The 12252-nt window shown below is 45.6% G+C and overlaps 1 pseudogene; it reads right to left on the bottom strand.

Moving 5' to 3' along the window:
• Nucleotides 1–1208: 1208 nt before the first annotated feature.
• Nucleotides 1209–11812, bottom strand: LOC102569582 (gamma-crystallin 1-like; annotated as a pseudogene).
• Nucleotides 11813–12252: the final 440 nt, after the last annotated feature.

Below are 12252 nucleotides of genomic sequence, written 5' to 3' on the forward strand. Positions count from 1 at the left end.
GGAAGAAGAAACCAACAGTCTGCAAGAAAGAAGACACAGAGGCTAATTGAGAGCTGTTGAGGCTAGAATGCTGTGAATGTAAGCAAATATGGTCTGTGTATTACTGTATGGAAAAAAGAAATGTAAGGATACTGCGCCTTTGAGAGACTTATATGAATGTAACCAGGTTGGTTGAAGAAGACTGGCTGTGAGCAGCTGGTTAGAAGCAGTGACTCCAAGTAGCTGTGTATGAGTTATATCCCAGTTAGATCCCTCTCCTTTGGTTTATATTAAATTTGTTCCTGAATGTTGCCTATAGTAACTCTATCAAGCCCCAAAACAATGCATTTACTGGAATGCTTACTGACCTAGTAATAGATGCATGCCAGTAAGGGTCTGTCTGCCTGTGCTCCAGTCAAATCTTCAGGTTGTTGTACAGATATATCCCTCAAGAGGGTCTCCTGCAGCACTTTGTTTCTAACTCTAAGGGTTCAGGGCAGTGGGGAATGTGTATGTTCTTTTAAAAATTTCATTAAAAAAATACCATGTCCCTACATCAATGTGTTCTCATTTTGGTGGAAAATACCCTGCATGACATAGGTGCTGACTTTGGTTTTTGCTCATGAGTGCTTTTTTTGCATTCTTGTGCTGAGGTCCACACATGCCCAGAAGAGGCAGTGTGTTACTTTAGCCTGGCTTGCCCAATGTGGCTCGTGGGTGCTGAGAACCCGCTAAATTTTTTCAGCGAGTGCTTAAGCTTGTTGAATGCCTACAATGATTCATGATTGCAAAATAATGTAAGTTCATGGCCCTAAGGAAGAATAAAATCTGACTCTCTCTCGCAGTTAAAGCTGTGCAGTCACGAGCAAGTCTTCAATAGGTAATTCTACTGAGACTCCAGGTGGGAACGAAGGTGTACAAGTGCAGACTGGTAGCAGGGTTATTGTTGTCTTTTTAGGATCAATGATTATTTTCCTTGAGAAATGACGAAGGACAACAGGTAAGCTCAAAAGATGTATTCAGTGACACCATAATAAATCACACTACAAATGCAGATTGTTAAGAGAAGATTTTTGTTAGGATGAATGGCATATAACAATCAGAAATGCTTTGGCAATCATTAGGGGCTCTGTCTATCTCAGTTTCCTTGATTTCATTTGAATTAGTTTTGTGAGGAAGGTGAATAGGATTGAATCATGTTAATACCAGATTCACAGCCTACACAAGAACTAGAAGACTTCTATTGATCTTGAACCATAAATGAAATTTAGGAACCTGATCCCCTTAGGCACCTTTTGAAAATTCCAGCCTAACAGAGCAACACATTCTATTAACCAATTAAGAGAAGCATTTGCAACCTGAAAAAGCATATTGTTTAGTAATAGCTGTCCATTCGCATGTCTCAAAGACCCAATTCGGGCAGTCATGGCTCCCAAATACAGCGTATCTCCTGTACTTGCCTGGTCTCAAGAGGTACTGCTATCTTCTGTAGTTTGGCCGCTCATAGAAAATCCAATATCCTTCAAAAACATGGCAAGACTGGATATATCTGTGATGAAATTCATCAAAAACAGAAGGGCAGTCATGTGTGAACTCCATTATCCTGCCTCTGAAGTTAATCCTTTTGTAGACTCGGATCTTGTTGGTGCCCCTGATCTGTGCGGATAAACACAAACACCGGGGTACAGGACATAGGCAGAAGCTCTATCTGCTGATAGGTTATTAACAGAAGAAAAGCAGTGGACGGCACATAAATGAATGAAACTTTTGTTCAATCAGCAGAAAAAGGGGCTGGATTCAGCAATGTGTTAAACTGGTATAACTCAGTAGTGAATCAGCCCCCTTTTCTTGCTAATATAAACCTGGTGTAGCTCTGAGGATGTCAGTGAAGTGACATTCAGTGACTCACATGTTTGCCAAAGCAAATGGTAAGTGGCACTAGGGGAGCTGGGTTCTAGAAAAGCTTATACCACAGATCTGTTGTGCTGTTTGGCTAGCCATTGCTCCCTCACTGCCTCTGTTTCCCCTCTAGCCCTCTGTCTATTATATACTGTTTTGGAACTGTCCCCCAAATAGGTGTTACACAACATTTAGCACAGGTAGGTTGCGACAGGTCGCCCTCCCCAGTGCCACCTTCCAGGTCATCCGCACCTTACGTGGGACACCCTTGGAGTCCTCTTGGACCTCTGCTGTCCCGCTCTAATCTTTCCTGCCACGTCTTGATGGAATTAGTATGTGAGCGGGAGACTGCGAGTTATATTGGGTATGTTGGGGTCCCTTATGATGGTCTGACCTCTTTTTTTCTCTAGCTAGGCCTCTCCATCCAAACCCACTAAACAGGGTTAGACTCCGAGGCTCTAGCTCTTCCTTCCAGTACCTGGAGGCTCTTGGCCCCCTTTTCTGCTCCCTTCTGAGGCATGGCACCCCCTGGCCCAGAGGCACGCATACTGGCCCCACAGTCAAAGGGGTCATAAGTTCAAAATCTGGGCACAACCCCACCCACCCAAACAATAGAAAAATATACACTTGCACCCCTCAAGGTGCTCCAGGCCTCCCTGGCCTTTTTAAGATCATCCCAAAACATTGCCCTTACTGGCACTCGGGCTCTCCACAGCCCTGTCTTTCACTGGTGCTGGGGTCTGGGCCCCCAAAAAGCTGTGCCCTCACTGGCATTGGGGGTCCCACTCTGGAGTGGGCCCCCAAAATGAGGCCTCCTCCAACCCCTAATAGTCTCACCCAAACCACCAGTCTTATTCCATCACCAAAAGAAAACGAATAAACAGTCCCATCCGTGGGCAATATCTGCCACCCAAAAATGGGAATAAGGAAAGCGGTATGTCAGCTTACACTTGCAGGGTTCGTGTTTCAGCTCCCCACCATCAGCTCCAGTCCTTGCTGCAATGCAGCTGTCATCTCTCCAGGGCTTCTATAGTTCCCCTCTTCCTGGCTTTGGACTTCCCACTAAGCGTCTCCCTGGAGCTCTGAGATGCACCCCTTCCCCCTTGACTGCTGGCCCCCCTTACTACCGTTCAACCCAGGGTTTTTATAGTCCTGCCTCTTCCGGTCAGCTGACTAGCTGTCCCAGTTCAACAGTTAACCCCTTCCTCCCCAGCCCTCTGTGCCAAGAAGGTTCTGGCCTTGTAGGGGTGTACCTTCTTCCTCGTGGCAGGGTTAGGGTTCCCTGTCACATGGGCCCTGACTAGTTATGGTTCCAGGGCTTAGACTGAGTTTCAGGAACATTTTGGTATGAAGAAAGGCACATGCCACCCCTCCCCCAAATGGACAATTTTGGGTCAGATGGTTAAGTTTTGGCAAATTAGAAACAGGATCTTGGAATAGTGTACATCAAGCAACCTTAATAGGAGGATGCCCAGCCTTGTCCCTAATAAAGTAACAGAAGAAAGCAGGGTCTTGTGGTTGAGGCACTAAACTGGGACTTGAGCAATATTTGGTTTAACTTGCGGTTTTGCCACAGGCTTCCTCCATTGCCTTGTCAAAAGATGGAGTTGCTGCCTGAAGGGATTTTCAAGAATGCTCACATGCTGAGATGTCCTAGAATTTTCAATGAAATCCATCTCCCACCTCTGCATCTTTAGGCATCTAAGCTCCTTTTGAAAAAAATCTCTTCACACTTCTCTATCCTCTCCTGCCCTGTGTTTGTCTCAGTCAAAACTGCCAGATCTTTTGGGCAGGGACTGTGTACAGCAGCTAGTGCCAGGGAGTTCTTATACTGTTTTCCTACCACGAAGGGTCAACCACAGCAATGACAGTGAACTTGTGAGATTGGGATGCAGGACCTGATGCAGTCATTGAATCCCAGCCATTGCTGGTAGTCTAAGTAGCTTTCCCCTCTTCAGGAAGTACTGATGGCATGAGTAGTTGTTGCACTCATAGATCATCTACTTTCCACCCTGATGGAGTTGCACTGGCTCAGGAAAGAGTGTATATTGGGCTGATCTGAGGTAACCTGGCATTTAGTGTTAATCTCCCATTGTTCCCTCATCCCACGAGACAAAGGCTTTAGTGCTCTCCTGAAATCTACAGAACATCTGAACTGGACAGAGGGACATTTGATGTGGGCAAAAGGATGGAAGAACACATTTCGATGACCCACTGAGCTTAGTTCATTTAGGGGATAAAGGATGTCCTCAGTCTTAGCACAACTTTGCCTTCATGAATTATGTGGTCCTGCTGTTGTATTCTGAAGGGAAAGGTCTTCCTATAATATAGGACTGGCAAGCAGGGCATATGGAGGATGTCTTCAAAAGTCTGGAGAAAATGGGCTTCTTGGCTTGTTTGCTTCTGTTGTTGAAAAGGCTTCCGTTTGGAACTTTACATCTTAGGCCTTCAGTCTTGGACTAACACTTTGGCCATGCCCAGCCTGCCAATTTGCTAAGCCCAATGGTGGGTTCATTTTCTCTGGTCTTGGGTCCAGGTTGGTCCTAGTGGGAGCAGGTTGTTCCTGCCTGGGTTGGAAGAACAACATGCTTGTTACCATCTTCACTGAATCTACGAAACAAGAGTGAAAAATGTAGTTCCAGTGACTTCATGTGAATCCCACTGATGGGCAGCCTAGGCTGTGGGGAGGGTTGCCTTTCAGGGGATGTCTTCATGCTGGTGACATGTCCCAGCTAAGACAGGCCCAAACATGACCTATACACCCCTGCAGGGAAGCTTCAAACCCAGAAGTTCATTGGTTAGGCCATTGGAGGTGTCCCTTGTTCTGGGCTGGACATGCTTCTGCCTCAAAAAGGAACAGCCTGAAGAGACTCTCATAAGACCCATTTGGTAGTGCTGTTGAGTTGTGCAGAGAGAGACGCATGTTGCTCCATACTGGTCAGTTAGAATTCAGGCACCAAAGAAAATTTCTATCAGGCTCCTTGGCCTTGAGTTCTGAGTTCCTCGACTCTTCACTGAAAAACGCTGGGCTGTGGATTCTGCTCTTGCAGAACTGCCCTGTTCCCATGGAACTAAGGTGGTATGCTGTTTTGCTCCCTTTTTATTGATAGGGCTTGAAAGGGGAGCAGAATCCTTCCTGGCCAGGGATTGAGCAGAGTGAGCTTTCATGGCAGGGGTGAGGTCCTAGAGCTTCCTTGAGTACTGACAGAAATCCCCTGCTGAATTGTTGCTGGATGTCTACAACACCTGTTGGTTTATCATGAAGATGTTAGGGCGGATCTGATTGTTCCAAACATACTCTTATGGATGCTATGTTTGACTTCTGCCCATTCCTCTTGCCTGACATTATATCCTGATGAGCAAGTGTGATCCTGTTCAAAACTGTTTTTTTTTTTTTGTTGTTGTTACAAATCCTTTCCCATTGTGAGATGCTTCTAAGCACCTACCTTCTTCTAGTCCCCAAAAGAAAGAGGGAGCATTGATCCTTCTCTGGGCACCAGGACTTGAGGAAGACAGGCACAAGAGGTTGTTTGAGCTCCAGAAAATAAGAATCTTCTTGAAAGGACTCATGGACTCAGAGTAACTGTAGTATATTGGTACATGGGCACACCTTTCCATTCAGAATAACTGGAGTCCTGAAAACTGGGAGCAGAGAACTGATACTGTTTTGAGGCCATCAGCTCCTGAATCCTATCTTCTGACAGAAACCTTTCTTGAGAGGTTCTGAGCTCTAATTCCAACTCATCCGCACAAAACATGTTTTAGTTAGTAAAATTTTGTAAATGTGAAATGAGTGCTGCAGTGCCAGTTGCCAGAGACTCAAAACACACAAGCATTTAATTCTGTCACTCCAAACTATGGTAAGGTGACAATGAAGTTGCGTTGCATACTTTTCTGTCCCATTCCTTCAGATAATTTTTATGATATGTTTGGCCTAAGGGGCCTTTTATTAACGATGCAAGTATTGCTTCATTAAATGCTTGAGATGCAATGTTTTGGATGATGAACACATTTAGTGTCAGATACTTTGAATCATTATCTAAATCAGTATTTATCTTTTAGTAAAGCATATGGAACAGTGACTGTTTTAATGTTTTTCCTTGTATCTGCATGTCAATATGTGCTCAACTATATAAAGTCAGAACTGTAAGTAAATCCTGCCTGGGAGGGAGGGAGGGGAAGGGTTATTTCTAGCTTGTGTGGGCTTAGGTGGAGTACAGTGGGTAATGGACAAGAGAGTGCACTAAATAGCCAGTCTACCCACCCTGGATGGAGAGTAGGAGGGAAGAAAATAGCTGGTAACAGACAGGAGCTACCAATCTTGTTTCAGAACAGCTACTTTCAACCTCTCCTTCCAATGACCCCTCTATCTTCAGTTTGTGATGGACTGATTCAGTATAGCAACCAAAGTTACTATATGAACCCTCACCATCAGCATTTCCTTGTTGTACCACAGGGATCAGCAATTCAGTGAATGCATGGCCCTTTAAACATGGATTCATCTTTCCCAGAAACTGTCTACTTTGTAATTGTAACGGGGAGCCACCTCCCAGCTCCTGTTACAAGCGGGACCCCGGGTGAAACCGGGACTACCTTTTTACTCACCCTAAGAACAGCTCTGGGACAGCACCATCATTGGCCAACTCATCCCAGCATTGCTGGGTCCATCCTTTTTATCAGGGATGAGTAGGCTACTTATGTGTGCTGGGTCACCGCTGCCACCAGGCAGCATGCCTGGGAGTAAACCCAGAAGTACCTGCAGGTCCCAGCCTCCGATGATCCCTAGCTGTGTTCCCTCATACAACCAGGGAGCCAGATGCAATTGTCTCCCTAGGGGTACAGAAAACTCAAATATGAGAGTGCTGTAATGCCATACCCCCAGAGAGGGAAAGCACTGGCTCTGAGGAAGCGAGCCATGCCTGTCTATGAGAAGGTGCCAAGGAGACTGAGAGCCATACAGCTCTGATCTGAACCTGGGACAAACCTTGGGATTTGAGTATGCCAATGAAGAGTAGCTAATAAAAGAAGGCCAACCAAGTGACCCAACAGTGTCGAGCTGGAGCCATGGGGTAAGCCTCTGTCAGCAGGGTGGGCCCGCAAAGGTCAGTCTGACAGACTCAAGTACTGGACTGATGGGCTGGTGACGGGGGTTGCCAGTCAGAAAGTTACTGTCTGGGAAGTTACAGGTATGCTACAGCCAAGAGTGAGATGGACAAATTGATAGGTCTCACAAACGGGACTGAATTGGTTGACAAGGGGTCCCTAAGTTGAGGGAACCTAGGGGTATAGTAATTGATGAGGGCCCCTTGTGATGAGCAATCCTATACAAGGGGACCCTGTTTTGGATTTGATTGAGGGTCTACATTGATGACAATGGGGTATATTCAGAAAGACGGTGCCCTAAGGACAGAACTGAGGAAAGCCTGAGATGGAGTTGAGTGACTACCTGAGACATCGTTCAAGTGACCTGAATCTATGGTTGAAAGGTTATGCATCTACATGGCAGGTGTGGTGAGGGCAGTGTTACGCCTCAGCTCTGTGTTCTTGGGCAACCCTGGCAAAGGATGCAGCCTATCTGACTCACAAAGGACTTGCCCCCCCCCCTACCTAAACGAAACTGATTAAGATGCAGTGAGAGACACACCTAAAACTCTCCAGATAAGGGTGACGAGAGTGAACAACTGCCCTAGGTCTCATTTACATCCGAGATGGAACCAGATGACCATTCATTTACACGAGAGATAGAGAACAGAAAGCCTGAAGCAGAGACTGCAGTGAATTCTGAGACCAGAGAAGCAGGGGAGCACTGCATGATGGGGAATCTGTGCTTCCAATGTTAATCAACCCATGTTCACACACACCCAGCTCAGCACTTATCAGACCAGTTCTAATCTGGATTTACTAAGGACTTTTCCCCCCCAGACACACACACACAGCTCTAAGTTTAATAGGCATCTCGGGCCGTACATTCCCTGGTCCCACTATGGGAGGCCTATTTAAACTTGATTGACTAAAACTCGGTTGCCGGGTTAGGGAACGCTGAGGCAAGAGACCGAGTCAGAGGGGGTATGGGCAACATTGGAACAATGGTTAAGGGTTCATCACAGCATCCAGCCTGCTGGAGCCCTAATCCCAGGTGTTGTCATATCTTTCCCGAGACGACTGGCGGGAGTCCTCTCGACAAAAGGTTATGAGCACCCCAATAATTGTCTTAAGTCTGTTAAAAGACTATAGTAAGATCTGGAAAAGTCATGCTAAGCTGAGGCTTGTGCACAACAAGTAAAAATCCAAAATCCTGATGCTGCAAGCTATCTATTGTTTCTGAAGAAACCATGAGATATCCCATCAGGATATCTGCCATCCATAGGAATTTCAAGCTGGCTCCCAAGTATTTGGGTTACTCCCTAATCTTAAGTGTTTCCTGATTATCAATCAGTTTCCTGAGATGGTCCAAACCAGATAACCCCTTGTCAATAGAAAAGACAATGATTTACACTACTGAGGGTGCTTCGAAGCAGCTGAACTGAGGGTATAAAAATCTGTAAGTGTGTGTGCTGCAAGAAGAAGAAGAAGCAGGAGGAAAGAAGGAGAAAAGGAAAGAAGAAGAAAACTCCTGTGCTGATACCATCCCCTGTCGTTCTTGGGACGCTGGAAGAGCAGATCGTCTCTCTCTTCAAGGATTGTGCTACGGACTGTGCCTGTCAGCTTTGCAGCCTGAGTACCGTGGACTAGGTGAGATCCCAGCATTCTCTCTTCTTTCTAGGCATAAACTTCTGAACCTGAACTGTATCAGTTAAGCTTGAGCTAAGTTTCCCCAAATACTTAGTGAAACCAGGGTAGTATTGTCATTGTTTGTGTTTGTTTTTCTTTTGCATGTCTATTACTACTAGTACTATTATATATTTCATATGCGTAACAATAAATAACTTTTATAGTCAAACTGGTAGTAATTGGGTATATTTTTCCTTCTCTGCTTCTTTTTCCTCCCGTGCTCTGCAGCAACGCTTCTTTTACCTAAACTAAAGATCCTTGTGAAGCCCAAAATTATTGTGGGGTCTGCTCATCAAGAGGCCAAAGATTGGGATGTGCTGAGTTTGAAACACATAAGGGGATCAGCTTGTGCAGGCTGATTGACCCAGTTCGACTCTACGTGCCCTTATGAACTGAATGCTGGCCCATGAGGGTGTCAGCTGGATACCCAGCTTGTGTCTGACTGCATTTTATTGTTGCTCTTATGAACTGATTCTTGGCATATGAGGGTGTCAGCCTGTCCATGCTGATCAGCCCGGCCAGGTCAGGCGTGTCACGTTAATGTGTGTGTGTTTGTGTGTATGACTTATTTGGTGACTGGAGGAACCCAGCCCCATTGAGACTGAGTCCTGCAAGATAGCTCCACTGGGGGTGAGGGCTTGCAGAAGGGAGAAATACAGCTCCATATACTAACACAAGCAGCACATTGACAGAATCACCAAAACCCTAGAAATTATCCCTAATAAATGAGCACACCCCAAAGTAATGGGCAAATTTGGTAACAGCAGGGTGTAGGGAAGGTGGAGCCCTGTGAAGAGGCTGTATCCCTTTTGCTGAGAAGACACTGTTTCTATTTGTTTCATAATTCAGTTTATCTTTATTTGTTTTCATCAGTGCATGGCAGATGAGCATAATGTAGCAGGCAGTGGCTTGTGTAAAGAGGGACAAGATACATCACACCCACTGACAGTAAGGCATATTTTATTTGTTCCTATGGTGGGTATGAACCATAGTCTGAAATCTGAATATGCACAATCAATAGAACAAATCTATACAGACTTTGCAGCTCAGAACCACGTTTACCTGAGCTGGATCAAAATCACTCCAGTATAGCTTATCAGGGATTATCTTGTTTCTTTGTTGCTCTTTTTACTCTTGGCATTTTGTGAGTCTTCCCTGGATTCTTTGTCTATTTCATGTTTTAAATGTCATTTTGGATATTGACTTTTGATTAAGTCTAACACTCATGAAATGGCTTACTTCTGGGGTCATTGATTCAAGGAATTTAGTGGTTGTTTATTGAATGGGTACACTGAAACCCATAGCTGGGGCTCTGTTGTGCAGCACAGTTGCTGAGTTCCAAAGATGGGGTAATAGCCAATCCCCATCACAGGACAGTGTTGCCTAGATACCCAACCAGGCTTCCCTAGATATACTTTGTGCTGAAGGTGGGAGAAAGCTAGGTGCTGAGGAGGAAGAAGATTGAATTTACTGTGGTTTCTGAAAGGAAGCAGTGTGCATTTGGGGTTGAGAGATCAATGCAAGATGCAACAGCTCCTTGGGGTGCAGTGGGGTGGGGGGATCTGCTGGGAGGTCCATATGGAAAAATGGAGGCGTGGTTATCACTTGGGTTAGCTCAGTGAGGTAAACAGTGACAATAAAGTAACCAGAGTAGGTTTCTGGGAAATTCTGAAGGGGCTGAAGTCTGAGGTGCTGCATCTTCAGTGATGATGTTACCATAAGTGGTGGAGGAAAATATTATTTGGGGGGGCTGATAAATGAGGTAGGATGACAGATAAGCTCAAAAAATTTATTCAGTAACACCATACCAATCATACTACTACTTCAGATTGCCAGGAAAAGATTTGTTAACAGACATGAACGACACATGCCCCCTGAGGCTGGGGGGGTGGAGGGGGTGGCAGCTGCAGTGGCAGCAGGGGGGTATGGCGGCAGCGAGCGGGGAGCTTCTGCAGGTGGCCACAGTGGTGTCAGCAGCAGTGGGGTGGCAAGGCACCCGCAGCATTGGCCAGCGGCGATCAGCAACAGTCTGCAGGGGGTCTGGGGGAGGGGCGGGGGATGGGTCTGGTTAATTTGGTGATTCAGCAGGAGCCGAATCTCTGAATCAGATTTGGCTGAATCAATTTGAGACAGTGATTCGAATCACCAAATCGAATCATTGTCCCCTGAATCGGCTGAATCTGAAGCGAATACTAGCCACTTTGCACAGGCCTAGTAAGGAGTAGTTCTGTCTGTCCACGCGTCATTCTGCGTTTATGTAATGAATGAAAAGTAAATGAAAGATCCCTTTTGCTTACCCAGTTTAAAAGGCCTCATTCATTCTTTCCTCAGTAGTGAATCAGGCCCTTTTTCCTTCAGAGCTACACAGGAGCCACATCTACATGACTGGCAGACTGCAGTTCTTACTGTGCCATCACTTAGTACTTGGTTAAGCAAATTCTAAATGGCTGCACAGTAACCAGCCTTACTGGGAGGTTTTTTTGCTATTACTGTACAGTAGCGTCGCTGTCACGGTTCATGCCCGGTGAAGCTACGGCACCTTAGCAACAAACTATGGCCCAGTAGCTCATTCCTACTGCACTGTAGCACCTCATGTACATGTGCCCAAAGTGAACCTTAACAGCTTTCTAAATGTGAATGTTTTCAAAAGCCTGGAATAATGTTATTTATTTGTGTGTTAGATTTGTAAAAGATGCTTCCCAAAAGATGCTCAGGGAAGCTTGTAATTAATGTCTCCTTCTCTATCCTGTGTTTGCCTCTCAGTCAAGACTGGAGGGTCTCCAAGGTAGGGACTGTGCATGCAGCACCCAGTGTAAGGGAGCCCTGAACTTGGCAGAGCCTTCTCACAGTGTTTTCATACTAGTAAGGGTCAACCACAGCAATGCCAGTGAATTTACCTGTGGGATTAGGATGCAGGACCTGATGGAGTAATTGAACCCCATCACTGCTGGTAGTCTGAGTACCTTCCCCTCCTCAGGGAGTACTGATGGCCTGTGTAGTTGCTGTGCTTGTAGATCATTCAGCAGCCACTTTCCATCCTGATGGGGTTGCAGTGGCGTAGGTAAAAGTGCATATCAGGCTGATACAAGGTAGCCTCATAGGAGCGGACCTTGAAGTTCCTTCCCTCATAGAAAATGATCCACATAAAAATGAAAGACAACATTCGTAACGTTAGAAAGCTTTGGTTTTAAACAGTGGCTCCGGCTTTTCAGTTTTACAACTCTGACATTCTGATTTTGATCTACAATCTTTCCAAAGCAGTGGAAAGGCTTCCACTGTGTATCAGGGCTACTGATGAAGGATACATAATGAAGCTAAGACATATGTTTTCCAGTTGGAAATGGAGATGAGCATAAGAGATGTTTGCAAATGTCCCTGTTTGGGATCCTACAACCCTAGGGTTTGCCAGGACTCTCAGCTGCTCAGATAAACATTGTGTGTTAGACTTCTGGGAGTCTAGGAAGACAGACACATTAGCCATTTTGATGTGCTGTAGAGTTTAGGGATTTGACAATGCTAGAGCAACAGCACAGAGAAACCAGACCGGAAAGGACCATCCCTCCTATAAAGGCAGATGCTGTATGCTTATTGAATGGAGTGGCA

This window comes from Alligator mississippiensis, chromosome 4, assembly GCF_030867095.1.
Source record: "Alligator mississippiensis isolate rAllMis1 chromosome 4, rAllMis1, whole genome shotgun sequence".
NCBI classification, from domain to species: Eukaryota; Metazoa; Chordata; order Crocodylia; family Alligatoridae; genus Alligator; species Alligator mississippiensis.